A 27,249-nucleotide genomic window follows, 5' to 3' on the forward strand; every position below is an offset into this window, starting at 1 on the left:
GTCTAGGCCCGAAACGTCAGCCTTCCTGCTCCTCTGATGCTGCTTGGCCTGCTTTATTCATGCAGCTCTACATCTTGTTATCTCAGATTCTCCAGCATCTGCAGTTCCTACTATCTCTGGAGTGTAGCCAGGGTTTTTTTTAATAACTGTAACTAACCTCTACATCTTTATCGTCCAGTCTGTTAGATAAAGAGGCCAGCATTCCATTAGCTTTCTTGATTATTTTCTACACCTGTTCATGACATTTTAAAGATCTTTGCACCTGAAATCCCAAGTCTCTTTGGACATTCCTCATTATTTAACTTGGACTGAATCTGTACCATTCACACGAAGTACCTGCAAAAAGAATCTTCAACTAATCAAAGTAAAAGCTGTTGATAGCAGCTTAAAATAAATAATTAATCTAAAAGCATACAGGCGAATAAAAATGATGTTGGCTATAATTATAAGCCTTCCTTAAATTCATGTTTCTGGGCAGCAGTGGCTAATTTGGCATCATGGATTTCAGGGAGGACATCTTAGCTCTATCTAGTGTACCTATCCATAAAATAATTTTGAGTAAATCTGAATCCCATTTATTGACAAGAATCTGTCTCATTCCTCCTTGCAACCAATTGAGGTTACCTACTTCTGAACACTTTGGCAAGATAAATGTAAAGTCATCATAGTCTCGCCAGACCATAGTGCTGTTCACTCATTAGAGAGGGACAACTGGCGGTGATTTAACCTGACAGTCACCACACCTCAGGTGAAGGGAAAGGCTGAGGAGGAGAATCCTTCATGGTAACCTCAGCCACACCATTGGTGTCACTTGCATCACAAAACAGCTGTCCAACCAACTCAGCTAAACTGATCCCCATAGTGGCATAGTGGTAATGTCTCTGGACCTGAAGTCCAAAGGGTTCAAATCCCATTTAAATTTAATTAATAAAATCTGGAATTGAAAGCAAGTCTCAGTAATGATGCCCACAATACTATCATCAATTATTCCAAAAATTCATCTGGTTCACTAATGCTTTTGATGTGGAGGTGCTGGTGTTGGACTGGGGTCAGAAATCATTGTCTGATTTCTCACTAATGCTTTTTAGGAAGGAAATCTGCCATCCTTTGTGATACAGCCTACATGTGATACCAGATTCACAGCAACATGGTTGCCTCTCGACTGCCCACTGAAATGTCCTTAGCAAGCCAGTCATATTAAGGACAACTAGTGATGGCTAACATATGCTGCCTATGGTAGTGACACCTATATCACATGGGAGAACAAAAAGATCAACTTTTCAGTTTAAAAACCAGCACTGCCACAGTTCCTTTCTTTTGTTCTCTCAAATTTTGCTAATAATCAGTTGTGCTCAAACTCTGTACATGACAGAAACCCTTTTTGAGTCAATTTGTTCAAACCTTCCATAATTCTGTTTGCACTATATTAACTTTCAGTTTTCAAATATTGACTTTTGTGGGAAATATATTACATTCACTCTTTTAATGAAGAAGACTTGCCTGCATATATTGCCTTTTGAATTTAATATTCACTACCATTTTGTAACCAAGGAAGTAAAACACAACAATCAAACATTTGCACATTGTACTTTTGTCTTACCCTGTGCCAACAAATATACAAGAGGAAAACATGCACATGCATAATCCATGTGAATTCATATCAGTTATTTAATTTTTATTTTAAAAAAAACTAGCCACATCTGGCTAACGTACCAAACAACAATCATTTAGCCAAAAAATGCTGTCATTTTGACTCAGCCAGTAGCAAAAACATTTAGTGCAGATGCAGGCACAATGCCAGTCTACATTTAGCTACCTTCTATTTCAGGGCATGAAATCACACAATGGACAGCAATTATAATTAATGGAAACTGCAATCCAACAGCAGTCATCCAGAATGTCCAACTGCATGCAACAAGGCATCATTTCCAGACTGGCAGAACTGTCATTTTGGGGGTGGTGTGCAGTAGATAGAGTGGCCACCATCCAACCTTAATCTTACAAAAGGTGAGAAACCATGGACCTACAGTAGGTACAGCACCATATAACCGGAAACCAATGGGAAAAAGAGCTGTGTGGGGCAAGCACAGCCAAGTTGAGGTACGAAGCAATTATCTTGCCATGTGCTAATATAACCAATGAGGATAAACCTACATTTATAAAAATAACATAAGCTTTTTGGAGAAGCAAGGTTAGACTTGACAACTATTCACTTTCCAACCTCATGTTTTTGGCCTGATACTCCATAATTTGGCCCTGCCTACCCCACACGTATTTATTTTCCATCAGTCCACAGTGAGAAAGCGCAATGTACCTGCTGGAAAGTTAATTACTTCTCAACTTAATAAGACTGAGGGCTGGCTTAATATCACTGTGGTTTAGTTTTTTTTTTCCTTTCTTTAAAACCTGTCTTGCTAGCCTCTGAAATGAAGGGAACCCTTTTGAAAACAAAAAAAAGGCTAAAACATCACCTACGAGTCAACAAGCTGAATACTACATAGTAACCCATTCCCCTTTGCTTCCTCACACTGACCTGGTACAAAGCCGGGCTCCAACTATTGGCTGCACTCTGCTCCTTATAGGGGGGGTTCCACAAATGAACAAAATGGCGTCAATCCCTCCAGCACCGCATCACCAAGACCACGGCGAATCAACCGCCACGCGCCATGGCAACGTATAGAGAGGAAAGGATGGAAGTGTGAGCGGAACTACTTTCAACGTTTGAAAATCAACCATCACTTTAAAACAAACTTCCGTACACATATGGTTCCGATTGATCGTTTCACATTCAGTCTGAAGAAGGGAAAATTCAGATGGAAAGAGGTCACGGTCCCAAAGTGCCGCCGGATTCTTTTGCGTAAGCGGGTGTGTTTTCCTCTCTCGCACTCTCTTCCCAGCCCGGCTCGATCGCCGCTATGCCTTTCGGGAGTTGTAGTTTGTTGTAAGTGCAGATTCCAGGTTTAAAAGCCTTGGGAAAGCGTTCGAAAAACTACAAGTCCAGGATACACGGCGGGGTCCGGGAGAGGAGGGATCAGAGCCAGCGCTTCACTTTTTAATTGATTTACATGTAGATATGTACATCGACAGTAAAAATGTATCAAAAAATGTAATATTGTGAAATAGGGAGAACGCATTTTAACCTTAAAAATATGAGATGTGAAATAATCAGTTTTTTTCACAAATTAATTAAGAGAAAATAATTAAAATGTTCACTACAGTCCAGACATTTTATTACTATAATACCTATTATGTTGTACTTAGCAAGAGATAAACAAATAACACATCTAGAAAGCTTGCCCAGTGGCTGTAGATAGTTATCGCCATACTTTGACATGATGGTCATTTGAAATGATAGCATGAAGATCGTTATATAGTTTTAAATTTCCACTTAAATGTTTTGAAGAAGCACAGTCTCTGAGGTCATGTGAAAAACTAAAGTTTATTATTCAACTGTTGCTCCCATAATAAGGTTTGGTAGGAAATTCCACAACATCCATCGAGGAATGTTGGCATATGGCCAAGTCAGGATGGTGTATGTCTTGGAAGGGTACTTGCGAACGATCGTTTTCCCACAATATTACTGCTTTTGTCTTTCTCTATGAAGTTGTTTAAGAAAAATGGAGCAGGAGAAACCCAAACAGCATGAAGTGTTTGTTTAACCCAAGCTGAGGTCTTTGAAAGTTGGCCTGATGGTAGCTGAATTCTTACTCCCTGCTGCTTTGCCTCCATGAAGCCCCCACCCAGTTTGATTACGAAACCTGTTCAAGCAAGGGTGACATGCTAACTCAAGGTTATTTCAGAGAGTGTGACTTAAGCTTGTTTTCTGCCATATACAGCAGAAGGGTTTGAAGTCTGTATTAAACTGTGGCAGTTGTGGGAGCTTCAGTGGTCATTGCAATGCAGGGATAGAAATTAGTTCAAGCTCCAGCTTCTGATGGCTGCCTAATGAACTGTATTAAAAATTGCATCTTAAAAAGGCTAAAGCATGAATATATCCCAAAGCTATGAAGGATGCCACATAAGCTCTTATAGTTTATTTATTGAAGCTGATTGGAATAATTTTTGGCAATGCATTTGGAAGCCACATAGTGAGGAAAGATTCAGAATTCAAGTTACCCCAAGATGCTTTTGTCCAACTATTTCCCTGTCCATCGGTGTTGACCAACTATGAAATTTGTTTATTGGATTGAATTGGATCAGATGGCATCTCTTCATAATCATTCATATTGATTAGTTGACCACAGAGTTTACTGAAATGACCGGTTTTATTCCTGAGTGCTACTTGTTTTATCTGCTGAAGTCAGATAGCTCAGTCTTGGGCTTCAAATCCAGGACTTTCTTGGTCCACTGTGGACAGTAGGAACTTCTTTTCACATAGCAACTAAAATTCATAATTTCTGAAATGGCAATATCAAAATGTAATCTGAAATAAATAGTCTCTCTTTCCAAAAAAATTACTTAAAGGTAATGCCTATCAGAAAACTCTTGTGCTTGATAGAACTCTTTTTAATTCTGATTTCCTGTAATTACAATATCTAAATCTGTCAAGTGCATCCTTTTTTATAGGATGGCTGAAATATTTTGTCAGTCTCTAGCTATGTGCTTTCCCTTCCTGGCCACAGAAATTTCAAACTGAATGTGCACAAATCGCTCACTGTGTTTCCCACCTTTTAACAGTGACCACACTTCAAAAGTAATTGATTATCTGTACAATATTTTGGGACACCCTAATGTTGTCAAAAAAGTATATGAAATTATTTATTTCCTTTCTTGAAGAAAAATTTAATAAAAAATGTAAAATCAGTGGTTACAATAAACTGTTCAAATATATGCCAAATGTACCTAAAACATAAACAGTGATTTTTCTCATTTAGTTTACAAAGTTGATAATTTTCTTTGTCTAGTTAGTATCTCACATATTCCTGGGCCTGTTGCATAATCTGGGCCATTGATTACCCTTGTACAGATGCATTGATGTTTCAGTGTTGCACACACTTGGGTATCTCCGTGATAGGTCTTTGTCTTAGAATTTTCTCATCTTCACATGTTATTAACTAGAAAATGCTTTTCTTTCATTCTTATCCTGAAAACATGTTGGGACACCAGTCCTAGGCTTGTTTTTGGTCCTCATCATAATCTGTGTACAATGAATCTGAGCAGGTAATTCAATGTTTAAAGAAAAAAAACTTGCAATTTTATGCTAATCTCCTCTGTAAATATTTTTATGAATCTCTCTAACCAGGTTTCTGATGAACCAAACTGATCTAATAAAAGTCATTGACGTTCTCTTTGCTACTATGACCATGGTATATTCTTCTTCATCTTTGACATGATTGATGGCATCATTTCTTTTGACTCGTCTTTTAGGTTTCTAGGGTCAACCAGTTTGCAGGACAGATACATACCTGAGCAGACTCCCATATATTAATCAATGGTCATTTTTATGGGGTGTGAGAAAAGAAATTGAATGTTCAGGAAAAAAATCTGTTGTTTCCAATGAGTTTCCATCTTTTTTGCTTCTAAAGTATGTCACCAATTCCAGTGGGGAAAGGCTGAATACAATGAAAAACATAGCTATTTTTACAAATTTGGCATCTGGTATCAGATATTAATAATGCTGGACTTATATTGAAACTGGCCCTGTGCACTGATTCTCAGAACTATGGACTGTAATGCATTCAGTAATTTCAACTATATTGTCACTTCTGCACTAATACACAGTATCAAATTATTAAAATTATTAACAAAATATTAAAATAAGTTTTTTTTCTTCCTGAAGACTTGAAATTGAACAGTCATTTCTGCCATCTGTAAATTCGCAATCAGTCAGGAGAAACATCTTGATCTAACAGTAGCAAGAATGTAAAACATGCCATCACAAGGAATAGTTGAGGTAATTATTATGAATTAATTTAAAGGGAAGCTAAATAGAAACATGAGTGAGAAAGAAATATGATAACAAGGTCAGTTGAAGCATGATAGGATGTTTCTGTAGAGTGTGAGCACTAGCATGGACAAGCTGGACTGAATGGACAGTTTCTCTGCTGTGGACCTTATGTAATTTCTCACAGGTGAGTATCATTATACTGTATTACATTTAACACTTGTTTAATCAGGATATGCCATACTTCCCTCCAAGTATTTCCCTACTCACATTCTACCCTCCAAATTCTTCACCACCATATTTTCGCATTCCCAATCATTCCAGCCCATTCTTCAGTCTTCCCTCAATGATTCTTCCCTCCAAATGTTCTCTCACGCACATTCTATCCTTCAAATATTCTCACACCCAGAAGAACCTAAGATACCGAATAAGCAGAGTATTTCAAATTGATGCTCTTCAATACAATGACATATTCTTTTTACTCCATTATTCTATTTGCTTGAAAACTGATCAAGGCTTGAAAATTGATCATGTAGATGTGCATTTTCTCAGAGCAAAACATGAGTTTTACCATCAAGGCCATTTCTGAAGAAGGGTCCCAACCCGAAACGTCAACTTTCCTGCTTCTCTGGTGCTGACTGGCCTGCTGTGTTCCTTCAGCTCCACACTGTGTTATCACTGACTCCAGCATTGGCAGTTCTTACTATCTCTGAGTTTTTCCATCAACATCTTTTCCAATCACATTCTTCTCATTCTTCATTCTTCCCTTATGTTTTCTCTCAACTCAATCTTCTTTGACGCCACACTCCAGTCAAATGTGGCCTTGATGTCAAATGCAGTCAATCTCACCTCACATCTGGAATTCAGCTCTTTTGGCCATATTTGAATTAAGGTTGTAATGAGGTCAGGTGCTGACTGACCCTGGCAGAATCCGAATTGAGTGTTAGTGTGCAGGTTATTGATAAGTAAGTGCTGTGTGGTAATCAGCGGAGGGTCTCCTTGCCCATACTTGGCCTGATGCCATGAGACATCATGAGTTCCACAGTCAATATGGAAGACTTCAAGGGCAGCTCTCGACAGTATACCACAATGCTGCCAGTTCTGCTGGGTCTGTCCTGCTGGTGAGTTGGGGTGTACCCAAGGGTGGTGACAGTGTCGTCTGGGACATTGTGCCTAAATTTGATTCCATGCGTAGGTTATGTCAGGCTGTTGCTTGAGCTGTCTTTGAGACAGCTCTCCCAATTTTGACACTAGACCCCAGAAGTCAGGGCAACTTTTCAGGTCAACAGATCAGTTTTTGCTGTTATTGTTTTAGTGTCTGAGTTATTGCCTGCTGGTCCTTCTGGTTTCATTCTTTTCCTTTGTAGGAGCTGATACAACTCAGCGTCTTGCTGAAACAAAAACAGAAATCGCTGGAGAAACTCAGCAGGTCCGGCATCATCTGTGGAATGAAAACAGATTTAACATATTGTGTCCAGTGACCCTTCAGTGTCTCGCTGGGCCATTTGAGGGCAGTTAAGAGTAAACCATATTGCTGTGGGTGTGGTGTCATATGCGAGCCAGACCAGGTGAGGTTTCCTTCCTTAAACAGCATTAATGAATCACTGACAATGGTTATCATTAGAATTTTACTTGCAGATTTTGATTGGATTCAAATTCTACACATTTGCTTGGTGGAATTGGAAACCAGGTTTTAATTACTTAGGTGTCTCAAATACTAAAACAGAAAATGCTGGGAAAGCTCAGCAGGTCTGACAGCATCTGTGGAGAGAAATCAGAGTTAACGTTTTTGGTCCAGTGTCCAGTTTTGAGGAAGGGTCACTGGACCTGAAACATTCTATTTTTGTTTCTGATTTCTAGCATAAGCAGTTCTTTCAGTTTTTCTCTGGAATACTAGTCCAGTGACAATATCACTAGGTCGTCAACCCCCCTCAATAAGTGATCACAATTTATTCCAACTCCAAATCCACCCTCTCCATTGTATTCTACCTCAGGGGGGTTAGTGAGTTGAACCTTGGGTTTGTGATTCAGTGAGACCAATGGCATGGGTTCAGTTCTCCGTGGAACCATAGTCAGCACAGAGGACTCGCTTTCTTAACCTTGTCCTCGCCAGAGACATGGTGACCCTCAGGTTAAACCACCACCAGCCATCTCTCACTAATGAAAGAGCAGCCCCATGGTCTTTGACCTTAATCTTTCCCTCAACACCTCACCACCCCCACACCCCACAAGAATAACGGTTTGGAACTTTCGGCTCGAGACCCCTGATTTGAGTTTTGCCACATCGCGCGTGGCGGTTTTGCGAGGTGGGGAGGCAGGGGTCTGGGCGGAAGGGTCGCAGTTCGGGCAGTGTTGAGAGTCGGTGGGAGAGGGATCAGCAATGAAGGGGCGGGGCTGACACCGATGGGGCGGGAACTGTGTCGAATGGGGCGGGACTGGCAGTGAGCAGGCGGGGTTTCGTGTCGAAAGGGGCGGGACATGCATTAAAGGGGCGGGGCAACACGTCGGAAGGGGCGGGACTGACCGTAAGGGGGCGGGGCAAGGTATGGGAAGGGGCGGAACCAGCTGCGCATGGGCGGGGCAAATGTGCCGAAACGGGCGGGGCTGGCAGTAAACGGGCGGGGCTGGCGGTAAGGGGGCGGGACAAACTGTCGAAAGGGGTGGGACAGGCCGTGACGGGGTAGGCCAGCGTGTTGAAAGGGGCGGGGTAGTGTTGGTTCTGAGAGGAGGTGGGTTCAGGGGGCGTAAGGTCGACTGTGTTCTTTGCGTGCTTGCCGCCGGTAGCGTGCTCGCACCTTTGCGGCGCCATGTCCGTGATAGCGTCCGCGCCCCCGAATGCACGCTGCCGGGAGCGCGCGTCAGTGTTTTCAGTCGGAGAGTGTTGAGTCGCTGGTAGGTAGCTCTTAAAAACATAGAGGAAAAAGGTAGAGAAGTGCTGTGTAGAGATTAAAACAGATCAAAACTCCCAGAAAAAAAATCAACCCTTACCCTCTCCCCTCCTCAATCAGCCGTCAACCCTGTCTTCAGGTAAGGCTGGAATCTGTTCTATCCTTAAAACAGTTGGTGATGGTGACAATCTTTTAGTTTTAAGGAGAAATTACTTTGGAAGTTGTTCAGCCAAGTCTGTGAGAGAAGGGGAATCCTGTCGGCGGGAGAAGCTGCTTCAGACAGTCTGCTCCCTCAGTCCTTAACCCAGCGGCCGGCAATGTGGCACACTTCCTTAGAGGCACCCTTTCCGTGTGTGTTTGTGTGTGGATGTGGATGTGTAGGAAGATATCATTGGAAATAATATTTTCTTTCCCAGACATTTTGAGGGAAGACTGCTGGCGCCTTTCATTTCGGTTAAGTTAAAGACCATCTCTGGGACTCAGGCAAACTTTTTTTTACTCTGAAAAGGCCATCTATTGTTTGTACTGTACCTACTGTCAAATAACACCCTCTATTTGATATAACCAGAGGATATTCTTGGATTTACTGTTCTTTTTCATGTGTATAATCAGTTAAGAAGCGGTCATCTTTGCTTTCAGGTACTGAATAGGGACTGTTATCCAACTATCTAAGTAGTAACCCTTTGAAGTTTTTGAAAGACGCCTATTTTAAATATATATTTATTTTGTCTTGAGACTTTAAGGTATGAATTGTTTTATTTTCGCCAATATTGTTGACGGGACAGTTCAGTTCCTTGACTATGTCCTTGCTCTCAGGCTGCTACAGCTTCAAACAGTTTGGGGGGATAAAGCTTATATTAGCAAATGTCGTATTTTTCTTTTGGAGGGACGGCATTGTAACTTATTTACGTCCTTATGTTATATTCCAATATTTTTTGAAATGTGCAAGGATCATTTGGGTTTTATTAGAGCTTAGGTGCACGAATTCTTTTGGGAAAAATTCGGATATTCTCCATTTCTATAATCTCAAGTTTAATTTTTTTTTGCATTCTTTGTTTTTGTGGTGCATGCTTTGAGCTCGATGTAACACATCGACTGGGGTGATGGAAGTGCGGCAAAAAATATTTACTCCGCAACAAAAAGATTTTAAAATATGATAATTGAATTAGAATTTACAGTGGTTGCCCTTTGCAAAGGAATCTGAGACAAAATTTATGCTTAAACCGGTTTAACATCTGAAAAATAGATCTGGACTGTGTCGGCATAACTGAAAACAGGAATGAGATCGCCAGGTTCTACAACAACAATAATACTTCAAACCAAATCAGTTTTTAAAGGTATATCATACTTGACACATACTTACATCAGTGATAATTAGTTATCATCGACCCGTTATGTGTAGACATGAACCACAGAGGTGGTGAGCTGTGGAATTAGATATTTATTGAACGGTTGGATTGAGTAATTAAGGTCAGTTTCACAAACGGGATATGAAATCAATCTATTTCTATTTATTATGTATTTTAAAATTAGCAAGAAAAATGACTTTGGTTTTGTTTTAGTATGTGGGCTGCATTTTGATTCCCATTGCATTTTGTACCACCTGGGCACTGCTGCTTCAAATGCATTGTAAAGTTTGTGGAAATGAACACTGGACTTGGCTTAAATGTATTAAATGCAAATTAATTTGTATTTGGAGAGTCAAAATCATTCCACTGTTCCTTGCATTCTACCTAATAAAGTGATTGGTAGATATTAGGCTACTTGTGTGTTGCTCTGAGAAAATGTGTATCTACATGATCAATTTTCAAGCCAGAGGAGCTGTCAAGCAAATAATTGATGGGGTGAAAAGAATATGTCCTTCTTTCAAAGGATGTTAGTCTGAATTACTCTGCTTATTCAAAATGTTTAAGTAATTTATGGTTTTATTTAGTGTGAAATTAAATGTTGATTCATTTAATTATTTAAAATATAAATAAATGTCATTTGCATGAGAAATTCTTTCTGGTTCATTGTGGCTCTCATGGGCAGCATGTTGACTCAGCAGTTAGCACTGCTGCCACATAGCACCAGGGACCCAGGTTTGATTCCAGCCTTGGACAATTGTTTGTGGAGAGTTTGCACATTCTCTCCATGTCTGCATAGGTTTCTGCTGGGTGCTCCATTTTCCTTCCACAGTCCAAAAGTGTGCAGTTTAAGTGGATTGGTCATGCTAAAATTTTCTTTCTTTATTCATTCGTGGGATGAGGGTGTTGCTGGCCGGGCAGCATTTATTGCCCATCCCTAATTGCTCAGAGGGCAGTTCAGAGTCAACCACATTGTTGTGGGTCTGGAGTCACATATAGGCCAGTCCAGGTAAGGATGGTAGTTTCCTTCCCTAAAGGACATTAGTGAACCAGATGGGTTTTCCTGACAATCGGCAATGGATTTATGGTCGTCATTAGACTCTCTTAATTCCAGATATTTATTGAATTCAAATTCCACCATCTGCCGTGGCAGGATTCAAACCTGGGTCCCTGGAACATTATCTGGGTCTCTGGATTAACAGTCCAGCGATAATACCACTAGGCCGTCGCCTCCCCTCACCCCATAGTGTCCAGGGATATGGTTTAGATGGGTTAGCCATGGTAAATGCGGGTATACAGGGATAGGGTTGGGTGGTGGGTCTGGATGGGATGCTTGTTGGAGGGTTGGTGCAGAATTGATGGGCCATATGGCCTCTATTGGCACTGTAGGGATTCTGTGATTCATTTCTTTGGTACTGAAGTTTACTGTGGCTCTTTATTCTTAAGAAGGTAGCCCCTTGATTCAATGAGATCATGAATGATCTGAACCTAACTGTATATACCCACCTTTGTCCTTGAGACTTTTTTGTTAACCAAAGTTGTTATCAGTGTCAGTTTTTGAAATTAAAATTTGATGGTAGTAATGTGGCACAGTGATAATGTCACTGCACTAGTAACTGAAAACCCCAGAGTAAAGTTCTGGGGAAATGGGTGTTATCTCAGATTCTCCAGCATCGGCAGTTCCTACTATCTCTGTTGCAAATGACACAATTTGAATTCGCCAAATAAAAACTTGCCTAATGGTGACCTTTGTAAACACGGTCAATTGTCATAACAGCCCAGCTAGTTCACTAGCATCCTTTTAAGGAAGGAAATCTACCAATCTTACCTGATCTGACGTGCATGTGACGTCAGACCCACTGCAATGTGGTAATTGATTCTTAACTGCCCTCTGGGCGGTTAGAAATGAATATTAAATACTGGTCTGGCCAGTGATGACTATGTCACATTAATTTAAAAAAATGTTGATCTGGCATTTGTGGGAGAGTTCCAAACTTTGAAAGCAGAAGTGTTCCCTAATTTCACTTCTGGGCAGTTCAGGTTCTTGTTTTTGTCACTGTCTCCTCTCCTCTTTTCTTATCCCGTCCCAACTCCTCCCCCTAATCCTAGATTTCTCGATCAACAGAAATAGGTTCTATGTAATTTATCTGTTTTCCCTTAAATATCTTTAAAATGTCAAATTGCCCCATAAGTTTTGAAATTCCAGAGATTACAACCATAGTTTGTCTAGTCGTTCCTCATAACTTTAACCCTTGGAGTTCAAGAATTGTTTTGATAAATCTGTGCTGTACCCCCACCAATACCAATCTATTCTTCCTGAGGTGTGTTGCACAGAGCTGTTGACAGTACTTCAAGTATTGTCTAACCAGTGCTTGTTCTAATCCTCTACATATAAAAGCCAGCATTTCATTCGATTATTTCCTGTACCTGTTCATGATAATTTTAATGATCTATGTACTGGGACCTCCAAGACTATAGATATTCACTATTTCCAGCTTTTCTCTGTTTAGAAAGTATTCTGTTCTATGTTTCGAGGCCCAAAATGGGTGATCTCACCTTTTTTACCTTGAAATCCATTTACCCCCGTTTTGCCCATCCACTAAATCTATTAAAATGTTCATTCTTGGTTCCAACTACATTGTTCACTAAGTCATCTACCTTTGTGTAATTGGAAAACATAGATAAATGGCTTTTGCATACCTGGTTTGTCTCAGTTGTTTGTTAAATACAGTGAATACTTGAGGTTGCACCACAGATCTTTGCAGGACAACAAAATTGCTAGCCAACTTGATAGGTTTGTAAAGAAGGCGTATGGTGTGTTGGCTTTCATTGGCAGGGGAATTGAGTTTAATAGCCATGAAGTTATGCTGCAGCTGTATAAAATTCTTGTTAGACCACACTTGAAATGTTGTGTTCAGTTCTGGTTGCCTCATTATAGGAAGGATGTGGAAACTCTAGAGAGGGTGCAGAGGAGATTTGCCAAGATGCTGCCTGGACTGGAGGGCATGTCTTATGAGGAAAGGTTGAGGGACATAGGGCTTTTCGCATTGGAGCGAAGAAGGATGAAGGTGACTTGATAGAAGTGTACAAGATGATGAGGCATTGATAGAGTGGATACCCAGAGACTTTTTCCCATGGCGGAAATGACTATTACGAGGGGGCATAATTTTAAAGTGATTGGAGGAAGGTATAGGGAAGATGTCAGAGGTAGGCTCTTTACACAGAGTGGTGGGTGTGTGGAACGTGCTGCCGGCGGTGGTAGTGGAGTCAGATACATTAGGGACATTTAAACGACTCTTGGATGATAAAAGGTAAGGTATGTAGGGTAGTTTGATCTTAGAGTAGGATAATAGGTTGGCACGACATTGTGGGCCGAAGGGCCTGTGCTGTGCGGTACTGTTCTATGTTCTACGACACCAGTAGTCACAGCTTGTCCATGAGAGTACTGGTCTGTTCTGTACATTCTGCTGCCGTTCAGCCAATTTCCGAACCAGTTCAATAAATTGCCTTTGATTTTATGATCTTCGCTTTTAGCTAACTGCTTGAGATGCTTTAAGAAACGCTTTCTGGGTGTTTAGAAAAATAACATACGTGGTCATTCATGGCACAGTGCTTTGTATTGCGCCTTTCCCAAAAATTCAATCAAGTTCATCCAGGCACAACTTATCCATTTCAAATCACTTAAACTCAATTACAAATTTATTATATTCCAACTCTGCATCTCTGACTCTATCAGGATTTATTGCCAAGACTTCAGATTAGATCCTGTCACAGCTTGTGCATAAACACTTTCTTTTGGTTAAATCTTGCTGTCACTGTTTGTGAAATCTCACAAACTGGGCTTGTTGCCCATTGTTATGTATCACAGTAGCTTGTCTGAAAAGGAACAAGCTAAAATTTAGAAAGCCTTTGTTTTGTTAAAAATTGTAATTCTGTGAAGTTAGTTTTGTAGCAGTAATATGCTTCAGGGTTTGGGTGACAATGATAAACATACTTGTACACATTGTGTTTCATTCTGCATACACTGTAGCTCAAAATAATCAATCAGTACTGAAAAGTACTAGCCATTGAGATTAGTTTCATCCCTTCACTGGCTCAAGGATGTTGAGACAGGCTGTTTTTCCCCATGCTATGCGGCACAATTACCCATTGAACACTGCAGAACTATTCAGCAAACTTTAAAACTTAGCTAACTAAAAATATGCAGTATCATACAATATCTGAATTAAACTAACACTTTTGATAGACATTAAGACAAGCAAAGTAGATGGATTATGTCTAGCTATCAATTTAATATGTTTGGCATGATTTTATGCTTGTAAATGTTATACCAATTGTTGATTTACATTAAATACAGTGTGTCTTGAGGGCTTTTGGCACTAACTGCACAGCAATTTGCAATGAGGATACTTTGTAAAATTCAATTACAGACATAATTTTCAGTGTACTTTGTCTTCAGAAAAGTACATTATTTGGCTGATTGTTACATCAGATCATCTTTGCACATATTTTGTGTCGTGTTATTTGTTTCATTATGAATTCTTTAGCTTTGGGAATATGCTATTTTATATTCTGAGAGTATTGCCTCATGAACAGCATTTGTTGCACATTGTCAATTGCTGTGAGAATCATAGAATGTCTGCAGTGTGAAAACAGGCCGTTCAGTCCATTGAGTTCACACCAACCTTCCAAAGAGCATTCCACCCTTGCTACCCTATCCCAGCAACCCTGCATTTCTCATGATTAATCCACACAGTCTGCACATCCCTGGACACTATGGGGCAATCTAGCATGGCCAATCCACCCTAAAATGCACATCTTTGGACTGTGGGAGGAAACCAGATCACATAGAAGAAACCCACACAGAAATGAGGAGAACGTGCAAACTCCACACACACAGTCGTCCGAGGGTGGAATTGAACCCGGGTCCCTGGCGCTGTGAGCCAGTAGTGCTAACCACTGAGCCACCGTACCACCACCTTGAATTGCTGCAGTCAGTGTGATGTAAAATACACCCACAATGCTGTTTTGGGAGTTCATTGATTTTGACCATGCAACAATGGCGACATAATTCCGAGTCAAGATGATGCTGCAACTAACTCAAATGGCATCAATATTAAAGAATTAATTGCTTAAAATAGTTAGATTATATTATTACGAATAACCTGAAGGTAGTCCAGGATCAAGATCTTTTGTATAACTTTCAGGAAGTGGAATGAGTTGGTCCACTCTGAAAAGAGGAGAAAAAATTGATGCATGTTCCATAAGTGAATTGTGCTGTATGAAGCTTCAGACTATCTTACTTTGTCTTCATAAACTTAGTTGGCATCTCATACTTGCACCTGACTTAGTCAAGTTCTCAAAGTGGCAAAAAAATTCAGCAACGCATCTCTGATACTTAACAAATGAGCAAGTAACATATTACAAAAAAAAAATGTAAAAAATCACTTATTTACTGACAGTCACTGCTTATTCTGAAGGACAAAATCATGAGGGGCATGGATAGGATGAATAACCAAGATGTTTTTTCCTAGCAGGTGGGGGTGTCCAAAACTGGAGAGCATAGATTTAAGGTGAGAATGGATAGATTTCAAAGGGACTTGAGGGGCAAGTTTTTCACACAGAAGGTGGTGTGTGTATAGAATGAGCTGCCAGAGGAAGTGGTGGAGGCTGGTACAATTATAACATTGAAATGGCATCTGGATGGGTATATGAATAGGAAGGGTTTAGAAGGATATGGGCCAAATGCTGGCAAATGGAATCAGATTAATTTAAGATATCTGGTCAATTATGGATGAGTTGGACTGAAGGTTCTGGTTCAATGCTGTACATCTCTATGACTCTAACTCTAAAGGAATGTGCCATTTAAACCCAAATCCAACTTAGTGGATAGTTTTTCCCAGGGCTGTGCCTTTTTTCTAATAAAAGAATATTCAAGATCTAACTATGGCCCTAGTAATACAACAAATATTTTGTAGAACACTGTTGACATTAGAAATAAATTGCATGTGGTAAATCCAAAAATACAATACTACTGGAGGTACAATAGTCAACTATAAATACATGTTCACTTCATTCATGTCTGCCATGATATTGGACTGTCACACCAGTGAATGGTGTAGCTAATAACTTTCATGGTTATGGAGCTTTTTAATTAATACATGTCCTAAGACTTTTCTTGGCATGAATGGATAAATAAGTGTTGACAAGCAATGGGACATGCCCAAATCCTTGCTGAAAGAAGTAATTTTTATATAGTATCCTAAAAGAGAAGAGAGGTAGAGAAGCAAAGACATTTTGAGGACGAAATTGCAGAGGTTTAAGGTTGAGATGCCATAAGGCTCATCTGCCGTTGAAGGTGGAGATGCATAATGAGCTGAAGTTGTAGGAATAAAGGTGGAGGTGGGTTACAGTGCTGAAATTCATTCTAGTCACTAATATTTTATATTTTTCAATAAGACTATCTGTAAATTACTTTAATTTATGCAGCCTATTTAATACGTACAAACCATTGCATACTGTTGCACAGGTCTTGATCCATTTGCATTTTGTAACAGTACAAGAGTGCTTGGTACTTATCAGATGTGCAGCCAGCTGAAAATTCTGATTCTGCTATTTGAATAATAAATTTTGAATCCTTATGCCTTGATTTACTTCCTAATACTGGATAGACTAAAAGTGCCTATTTCTTTTTGTGATAATGACTAGCAAAAGTAATTTTAAGGATAACGGAGTATATCTGTTTCAGATGTTGTTAACTGCTGAAGCAATTAATCTTCCTTTCAGATTAAGTCAATAGCATTTCCTATTCAATTAGTGCATATTTGAGTGGAGAGACATCAGTATCACTAATGTTAATTGTGCTTAGTTCACTGCTGTATCTTCTGACTGTTGGGCTGGCTGGAATGTTGCCGCAAATGATTATATATCACTGCTAACCACAAGCATACCCTAAAGGCAGACCTATACCTTCCATTCAGTGAAAGATTTTAAGAGTACGATAAAAGTTGGGTTGCCTTGTGGAGTAACCAAACTATGCGTGCAGTCTGGATGGTACTATAAACATAAATGGTTCATCTTCCATGTAGATGATGGGTTGTTGTGCTTTCAGGATGATGTAAGTGTGAAGAGCCATGTTAGCATCAATTCAGAGGAATCTGCATATATTGTATAATATCGTACAGGATTTAAGTGCCTAAATTAGGTTGACAGTTCAGTGGAGCACTTAGGGGAACGGTGCCAAGTTGGTTAGAGGTGTTGTCTTTTGGATATGATAAAAACACAAACAGTCTGCTTGTCTAGGTGAATGACAAATGCTCTGTTATTTGAAGAAGGCCAGGAGAATGTTAACCTGTAACCAACTTGAGTTTTGTAGGATCTTGCTGTACATAAATTGGCAGCCTTGTGTGCTCTTGTAACAACAGTAACTGCTGTTCAAAAGTAACTAATCAATTGTTTTTCATGTCTGCAGCCCTCCACATTGTATAAATTGAAGTTCTTTATTACTGCCATTCAGGACTCCATTGTATGAATATCATTAACCAATTAGACTTGGGAAATTCATGTTATAATTTAAACTAGATTTATTTCTGTTTCTAGAATCATAGGGTCATACAGCATGGAAACAGATTCTTTGGTCCAACCAGTCCATGCTGAACATAATTTGAAACTAAGCCAGTCCCACATGCTTGCTCCTGGCCCATATTCATCCAAACCTTTCCTATTCATATATCCATCCAAATGTCTTTTAAGCATTGTAATTGTACCCACATCCACCACTTTATCAAGAAGTTCATTCCACAAGCAAACCACCCTCTGTGTAAAATAAAAATTGTCTTTTATGTCTTTTAAAGCTCTCTCCTCTCAACTTAAAAATGAGTCCCCAGTCTTGAAATTTACCCATCTTAGGGAAAAGACAACACCATCAACTCTGTCTATACCTCTCATGATTTTATAAACTTCTATCAGGTCATCCCTCAATCTACTATACTCCAGCCTTTTCTTATGACTCAAACCTTCCATACCTGGCAACATCCTGGTAAGTCTCTTCTGAACCCTATCCAGCTTGATAATATCCTCCTTATAACTGAGTGACCAGAACTGTACGCAGTATTCCAGAAGAGACCTTGCCAATGTCCTGTCCAACCTCAACATAACACCCCCAACTCCTATATTCAAAGGACTGAGCAATGAAGGCAAGCATGCCAAATGCCTTTTTAACCGTCCGGTCTATATGTGACGCAAACTTTAAAGAATTCTGTACCTGCACCCTAGGTTCCTCTGTTGCTTTCTGTTGTCACTGCCATACACTAGCAGCAGCAGCAAGCCGCGTTTGTCATGTTTTTGATCTTTGTTTTGTGCTGAAACTTTGGCACTTACTTTTAAGATACCACCCCATTTGTGCTAAGAACTGAAAATTATCCATTCCCAGCACTACTGTTCACCATTGAGAATGTTTGGAAGCACTGATCTGCTCAAATGTACTAAAATATCCTCCACTACTAGCTTCCTTCCTCCTTTCAGTTGACTGCAGCTTACGGACATTGAAGGAATGCAAAAACAGAAGGGTTTCCTGGTCCTTTCCTAGGGGCTGGACTGCAGTTAGGAACTGATATTTGAGAAGTCAGCAAAACTGCATGCTCTACGTCACTAGCAGAAATCCACAGTGGATTCAAAAATGGGGAATTTTCCATTGCTCACTGTTTATCCATTTGTTTATAATTTCATAGTACGGTTCATTTGCAACTTTATTATAAATAGGAAAAAGTGGATAGTTGAAGTTGCAAACCTTCTCTAACCTTAGTCCCCTTTCTTCCAATGCTGCTTCCTTTGTTTGGTGATGCTGTTCATTGTCTGTGAAGTATCAGAAGTATTTTGTAATGTTAACTATGCTTTTTATATTGATTTGTTATTTTTCTTCCTTCTCCCTCAAAATCCAAGTTATTTTAATTGTTAAATGAAAAGAACAATAATGCATTTCCTCTGCAGGAGCCCCAAGTAAGAATTAAAACACACAGTAGAAGTAGGCCATTTCCCCTGCCTCGGCCTGCTGTGCCATTGAAAAGGGTCATGGCTGATCCACTTATACCCTCAAATTTACATTCCCACATAGACCTGATAACCTTCCAACCCTTACTTAACAAAATTCTAACCATCTCTATCTTTAAAAATATTCAAAGACTCTGCTTCCACTGACTTTTTAGGCAGTGCTTAAAAAGTATCATGAACGTCTGACAGAAGAAAATTGCCACATCCCTCAATTAAATGTGTGACCTCTTATTCTGGAACAGTTACATCCATGCATTTATCACTTTCCGTAAATAAACTGATCAACAATGTATGCAGTACCCCAGATATATTTGCATCAATGCTCTGTATAACTTAAGCATTATCTCCTTACTTGTGTTTTCAGTTCCCCTTAGCTTTCCTAATTACTTGCTATACCTATATCCTAGTCTTTTGCAACTCATGCACAACCAAATCTACATCCTGGAACTTCGCAGTTTTTCACCATTTAGACAATGCTTTTCTTCCTTTCCTCCTAGAATGGATGACCACATTAGCACATAGTCTTGTGAAAGGGAAGGTTCAATTTTTCAGAGCTTTGCCCACTCACTTGACCTACAACTACATATTCTTGTAGCCTCCTTGTGTCCTTTTTACAAATTACGTTCCAATCTATCTTTGTGACGTGAGCAGATGTAGCATTTCATACTTTCGGTCCCTTCATCCCAGTCAGTTTATGTAAGTTGTAAGTTGAGACCCCAGTCCTGATTCCTGTGACAAACCATGCATGCCAACTGAGAAAGACCCACTTAAGCCTTCTGTTTCCTCTTAACCATCCAGTCTCCTATTCAACTCAGTAGGCTCCCCTTCACCATGAGCTTTTATTTTCCTGTAATAACCTTTGTGACATCTTATCAAATGTCTTCTGGCAACCTAAATAAAGTACATCATCTAATTATTTTAATTCATTCATGGGATGATGGCGTTGCTGGTTAGGCAGCATTTATTGCCCATCCCTAATTATAGGCAGTTAAGAGTCAACCACATTGTGGGTCTGGAGTCACATGTAGGCCAGACCAGGTAAAGGATGGCAGTTTCTTTCCCTAAAGGACATTAGTGAACCAGATGGGTATTTCCCGACAATTGGCAATGGATTCGTGGTCATCATTAAATTCTTAATTCCAGGTATTTATTGAATTCAAATTCCACCATCTGGCAGGATTCGAACCTGTCTCCCCAGAACATTGTCTGGGTCTCTGGATTAACAGTCCAACGACAATACCACTTGGCCATTGCCTCCCCCTGTTATCCATAGAATGTTACTACTTCAAAGAGCTCTAATAGATTGTTTGAACATGATTTCCTTTTCATGAGACCATGTTGACTCTGCCTGATTGCCTTGAACTTAACCACATTCCTGCTATAAGTTTAGTAATAGCTTCTATCTATTTTCCCTATGATATGCTTTCCTGCTTTCTGCATTCCTTTTTGAGTAAGGGAGTTACATTTGTTATCTTCCAATTTAATGGGATCTTCCTGAATCTGGGGCCTTCTGGAAAAATACAACAAATGCAAATCTGTCTCACTAGCCGCTTCTTTTAAGATCCTAGGATGAAGTTCATCAGGGCTCCCAGGCACATGTCATCCCACAGCTCCAACAATTTACTCAATACCACTTCTCTGGTGATTGTAATTTTCCTGAGTTCCTCTTCCTTCATATCCTTATTTATTGTGCTTTTGGGATATTACTTGTACTCTCTATTGTGAAGACAGATGCATTTTCTGATTTATTTTTTTCTAGCTTTATTTTCTGATATTAATTCTCCAGACTCACTCTTATCAGACTAACACTTTCTGAGAAAATGTTGAAGGTGGGTCATTGAATATTTTAAGATGGATGTGGACAGAATATTCTGGGCAGGGGAATCAAATATTATCAGGGAGAGATGGGAAGGAGCAATTCAAAACACAAACAGATCAGCCATGAACTTATTGCTACACCATTCAAGCTTGAAGGCAGAATGGCCTACTTCTGCTCCAAATTCATAGAGCTGTATGCAGCGCTTGCTTTGTCAACTTGTTACAAATAGTTTCTACAAATATTATTCTTCATATAACTTGTAATACCCTCACAAATCTGATGTAGTTAGATTTAATTTTTAAAAAGTCTGACTTTGGTGCATTTTGAAATTTGAATTATTCCGCTGTTCTTTCTGTCTGTAAAGGCAGAGGGCTAGCCTGTGATTCCAAAGATATCAGTTACACTCTCATAGAATTGCATTATGTGAGAGTGCTCAAGCACTGTTGTTCACTTTTTTTACTGTAAACCTAAATTCCAAGCAGTAACTTAGAAAGCCTTTCTCCTAAATGCCACAGTGATGAGTCCTTTTTAATTTCATAGTTATACGGTTACAGTAATCAACCACACAGTGTGTCATTTATGTTCTGCCATTCAGTTAGATCTTAGTTGATCTCTACCTTAACTGCATTTTCCAGCCTTTCCTCCCTATTCCTTAGTACCCTTTCTAAACAAAGAAAAGGTTTTGATCTTGGGCTTAAAAGTTGCAAAAGATTTGGTTAATTGTTTTGGAAGAGCAAGTTCCTGATTTCTTTGATTCTAAGTGCCTTAAATATAATGATATTGGAATGAATATCTTGCCAATATACCAAGCTGCCCAGTGACTCTTGACTGTAAAAATGGATACCGAGATAACCTCGATCCAAAATGCCTATGTGCTGGAGGGAGAACAGCACCTTCTGAGTCAAAAGGTATAAGGCTCGCTGCAGAAATATAAACATATAATGTAGACTGGCAGTTCCTTGAAGTCATGTATTAATCACACTATTCTTGGACACCAATGGAGGCTAATAAGAATCGTGAATGCTTATGATATTCTAAGTAACCGTTCCCCACCCTCATCATTCAAACACACAATACATGTAAAAACTAAACTGTAATTATTGGAAATCTGAAACTGACAGAAAGTAATGAAAAGTACACAGTTGACCTGTTAAGGTCAGTTGCTGATAGACTTGCTGTATGTATCCAATTTTTGGTCTTTTAACTGGTCAGTCATCTCTCATTTGTTTTTGTATAACTTTGGTGCATTTGCAGCCATGTTGTACACAGTTAAGTAAAAGAGTGACAGTACTTCAGAGTAATTTATTCCATGTGAAGCAATTCATAATACTTCCGGGTAATGTGCTAAGACAGCCTACGAATTCTCTGTTTTCATCTCTGTACGTAACATTTTGCAACCACATGACTTGTATCTGCATAGCACCTTTAACAAAATATGTTTTAAGATGTTTTACAGGAGAATTGTAGAACAAAATAACACTGAGCTAAATAAAGATATATGCAGGTAGAGAACCGAAAGTTTGTTTAGAGGTAAATTTAAAGATGCGTTGTAAAGAGGAAAGTAAGGTAGAGGGATGGTGACATTTAAGGAAGACACTGTAGAGTTTAGAGCCCAGGCACGTGAAGGCACTGCTGCTATCAGTGGACAGTGAAAACTGGAGATGCGCAAGATGCCAGAATAGGAGTGCAGAGATTTATGGGACTGGAGAAGAGGATGAGAATTGGACTTTGAGACACTGCTTAATGGGGAACTAATCAGTTAGCAAAGGGTGAAGCAGACTTTTGGATGATGTCAAGGTAGAACATAAGAATCAGTCACAAGTGTGTTAGAATGGATGAAGCTTTTAGCAGCAAATGTAGTGAGGCGGAGTGAGAGATGTTAGAGGTGAAAATAGGTGATCGAAGTGATGGTGTGGGTATGTAGGGGTCAGGTAGATCAGAGTTTCAAATGATCTGGCTCAGCATCAGTTAAGAGAGAGGAGTGGAGTTTGTGATTGGGACTGAAGACAATGGTTTCAGTCTTTATTAACAATTGATTGGAGGAAATTTCTGGATATCCAGTACCAGATGTCAGGCAAAGAGTCAGGTGACAATCTAGTAGAGCTTAGTACTGTCAGTATGCATGTAAAAATTCTTTTTTGATGTTGGTGTACTGTTAATCCAGAGATTGGGGTAATGTTCTGTAGACCTGAATTTGAATCTGGCATGGCAGATGGTGGAATGCAAATTCAATAAAAATCTGGAATTGAGTCTACTGATGATGATGGATTGATTGTCGATTGTCAGAAAACCCCATTTGTTCACTAATGTCTTTTTAGGGAAGGAAATTGACGTTTTTACCTGGTCTGGTCTGCATGTGATTCTAGACTCTCAGCAGTGTGGTTGACTCTTAACTGCCCTCTGAGCAATTAGGGATAAGCAATAAATGCTGACCTAGCCAGTGATGCCCTCATTCTGTGAATGAATTTTTTTTTAAAAAAGAGACAACACTTAGACAAGGATAGGTCCTTTGGGCTTGCAGAGTGCTCAAGAGGTAAATGTATGGGCGCAACAAGAAAAGTAGTTGCAGATGATTCTGAGCATGGTTAGATAAGATTAAAGTTGGGCGAGTGCAATCTAACTCTGGTAGAGGGATGTTCAAGGAGGATGGTGTGATCAACCAGATCAATGAGGGAATTTTTACACCTAGTTAGGCTCACAGTTGAGAACTCAAAAGCATCTTAGGTAGAAAATAATCCACAGGGAAAGGAATGTAAAGCTGAAACTGATTCCTAAGCCATCTTGCTGAGGACTGCTTTGAAAGTGAAAATGTAATCAGGACATGAGTGCTTTTTAACTAGGATGATTATTTTAAAAGGTCAAATTATTTTAGAAGCATGAAATATTTGTGCAGTTAGTTGTATCTAATATGGAGACCAACACTAATGTAATGTTATGAGGTTAATGGTAGTGTCCACATAAAGAAATTTGATTTCAAATAATCTACATGAAGTGTATAGAGAACAAGGTAGTGATTCCACCATGTACTCTGAGGAGTTAAGGTTCTGTTCATTTGACACCTATAATTTGAAATGAGCAGAAGAGCTGGATGTATAGAGAAGACTGCATTCACAATTCACTTGGGGTAGTATGCTGAAAATCAAGCCCCTCCAAGTAATCTCAAATAGTTAGAATTTTATTCAAACTATCCAAAGTCCTTACTTTACTTCACTGGTGAATTCAATTACAATGTCCACCACTTATGGCACCATTTTAGGTACAAGTATCTAGGTACAAATCTTGGATACAAAAGAGGAATAAAAAGCAGTTGCATTACTTTACAGAGTTTAAAAAAATAAGTTAGAAATAAGACATCGTTAAAAGATTGACTTTACAGCCAGGTTTAAAAAAAATTCAAATAAACATTACATTGTAGCAGCTCAGCACGGGGCCTCCACACATGGTCTGACCACCCGAGCCAGACCCTAGTCCAACAGTCGTTCCCGCACCGATCCAAGCCTCCAGTCCACTCCGTACCGGCACTCAGCTGCTCCATGGTAAGTTCCAGGACTTCCTCCCCTGTGCCAGGGCTTGCAGTGACATAAGAGTTTGCAGAGAAGACAGTTTACAGGGAAATGATGAATGAGAACAGCTACCAGAAAATCTCCTAGCAGCTGAGATTTTCTTTTACTTATCTGCTTATGAGGAAGAGTTTTGAGTGTTTTCTGTTTGCAGGCTGGATGCTGTTTCTGGTATTGCCCACACAGACATGCTGTAGTCACCTGCCCAGGAACCAATCAGAATATTGTTGTCAGGCAATTGCCCCATTATTCAGAAAGCCACTGATGCCCTTCAGTGTTATTTTTCCCTTACTGCTCCAGAAAACAATAACATTGTATATGCAACTCTTGGTTCTCCTTTAAAATTTCAAACTTCTCTTTACATAGATAAAAGACAGATGAGATAAAAGATTGAATTCCTCGACGACCAAAATGGGTGAGCATTCCCCCTGCCTTCTTTTTATTACACAGCCTCTAATGAACTTTTTTTTAAGCAAAGGCATATTCTCTTTTGTGTTGGTTGATTGGTTCTTATGGTGGCAGCGATGGTCAGTATTTAACTTGAAGTAAACCAGGACCAGTTATCAGCCAACACTTTTGCCCTTTGTGTTTCCTACTCTCACATCATGGAAGTGGTCAGTGTTACCAACTGTCCTACAGATTAACGAGGCTTTAGCTACCCTTTATATGTTAAATTTGGGAGCTGGAACTGTGATGCGAAATTTCTTTTCGTTTAATGGAAATATTTATTTCATATCTAATATGGAAATAGTTTGTCAGACCAAATCAGTCTTTTAAATGTGTACTTAATTAATATGAACTGAAATGTTAATGGTCTTCCTCCTGGTATGACAAATCCATTTTGTACTTGTGAATATTTTACCTAAAAATAGTCTCGGCTTTCTCTCATTTCACCAGTTTATGGTGCTATCATTTCTTCTATTATCTAATCTTTTGGAAATTGAATATATTTTACAAGATGGTTGTTTCAAGAACAAAAATACTAATTGGGTGAAGTTTTATGTACATCTGGACAGATTTATGTTTCATTTTGGTTAGCTGAAACTAGTTTTGCGTAGTGTTGCCATCCCATTTTAGCCTTCTTCCTGGTGTTGTAGACAATATTGTTTAAATAATGAATATGGCCTTTGAAAGTGATCTGAGAATCTCATTACCACCCTTCCTTTCAGATTGGAATAATTCTCAATGCAAATGCACAAAATTATGAAATTAAACATTTTCTTAAAAAGGTTTTCTGGCACAGTCAGTTTTTTTGTGTGGCTGGTTAGCTTTGCTTAATGGAAGAAAACCTTTTAATACTCTGGCCATCTAGAAAGTTACTGTCCTTTGAATTTTGTGTTTTATATGCCTGAAGGTCATAACGTCAATTCTAATTCCTGTGGTGAGCACAAAAACTGGAAACTTTTCTGAAGCCACAAGTCAAAAAAAAAAGATGCAAGTCTATTATGTTCTTAAACTTCTGCATTTCTACTACTCAAATTGTAGTTTGTATTTAGAGCAATTCTGTCCCACTTAAGTTTGCATCTGGTTAAAACCCAAGAATTATTAATAGTTTTGAGTACAAGCTTGTTTATAAGCATGAATTGTAGGAATGTTGATTCGTTATTTAGTCTGCATCAAAAGATCAAAAAATATTTTACGATCTTATGGTTATGGACATCTCTTTCTGTCAGCGACTAGTTTAGACCCTTTGTCTTGCTAGCACATAAATTCAGCTAGCAAACTTGGTTTAACTTGGGACTGAGTGCATACATTTGTTGGTCAAGAACGATGAAAATTTTATTTTGACAACCAAATTGAGATTGTACTTGGCATACAACCTGAAGCCTACAGTTTAAATTCTATAGTACTAGCCTTAAGCAAGGTTTTTTCCTCAACAGTTATCGTGATTGAGCAGCTTACTGAAGAATTAGCAGAATCTGGATCCTAATTAAAGTTACTGAGACCATACAGGAGTATACAGGCAGTCAACTCAGTGCAGCTTGCAGCAGAGTGCCAGAGTTGATCATCTCTCTCTTCACACACACTTTTGGCAGTTAAGCTTTGGCACTAATGGCCTCCTATTGACCATCAAAATGCCGTTGTCCATCATCAGATAAGCTGTCAATTGTGACAGTTTAATCCTTGTAGCTGTCTGATAATTGGTTATGAATAATACCTGGCTCCTCACTATTTTCAATAACAGATCGTTCCTTCAGAATCTGCAAATTTGTAACCCATATCATGCAATTTTGAAGAATTGACCCGAATAGTGTAATTCTGAAGCTTTGTGTTTATTATTTGTTTTCATCTTTACCAATAACCTTCCTTGGGACATTCTATTCTTTAGGCGCTACTCTCCTATGATAAACCAGATTGAAACTGTTTCCAATGACTTTATCTTGAAGCTTAGGCTCGCTGAATCCTGAGATTTTAACTTTTAACAAAAGCCTTTCTGCCTATGTGCAGTGCATTCAGATGCTCTGAAAAAGCAGAACTAATTGTTATCCCATCCTGAACTGGGGGCTGATCACTTGTTACTGATGGAACTTCAGAATTTCTGCTGCAAACTGATATGGACATGTTCTCCTCCCATCATCTATAATAAATTCTTAGCATATACAGCCACACTAATGTAGGCGATAACTTACAGTTTAGCTGATGTACCAAAATGATACAAATTGTTTCATCTATTACTGCATGGTTGCTTTCACATACCCTATTA

General features: G+C 39.2%; 2 protein-coding genes across 12 annotated transcripts in view; one reads left to right on the forward strand and one right to left on the reverse strand.

Annotated features, from left to right (window-relative positions):
- Nucleotides 1-9,004, reverse strand: part of hmg20a (high mobility group 20A) — a 56,373-nt gene extending 47,369 nt beyond the window's left edge. For 3 of the 9 annotated variants that reach the window (XM_020534061.2, XM_020534058.2, XM_020534063.2), the window contains exon 1: nucleotides 2,534-2,703. The gene's annotated coding sequence lies outside the window, so the exon portion shown is untranslated. Of the gene's footprint in view, nucleotides 1-2,533; nucleotides 2,707-2,759; nucleotides 2,858-8,985 lie in introns of those variants that run through there. The other 6 variants (XM_048617189.1, XM_020534060.2, XM_048617187.1 and 3 more) reach the window with 5 other exon arrangements.
- Nucleotides 8,756-27,249, forward strand: part of peak1 (pseudopodium-enriched atypical kinase 1) — a 176,262-nt gene continuing 157,768 nt past the window's right edge. For all 3 annotated transcript variants that reach the window (XM_048617181.1, XM_048617183.1, XM_048617182.1), the window contains exon 1: nucleotides 8,756-8,911. The gene's annotated coding sequence lies outside the window, so the exon portion shown is untranslated. The remainder of the gene's footprint in view (nucleotides 8,912-27,249) is intronic.

The sequence above is a fragment of the Rhincodon typus genome, chromosome 36 (assembly GCF_021869965.1).
Source record: "Rhincodon typus isolate 14 chromosome 36, sRhiTyp1.1, whole genome shotgun sequence".
In the NCBI taxonomy this organism is placed as follows: Eukaryota; Metazoa; Chordata; class Chondrichthyes; order Orectolobiformes; family Rhincodontidae; genus Rhincodon; species Rhincodon typus.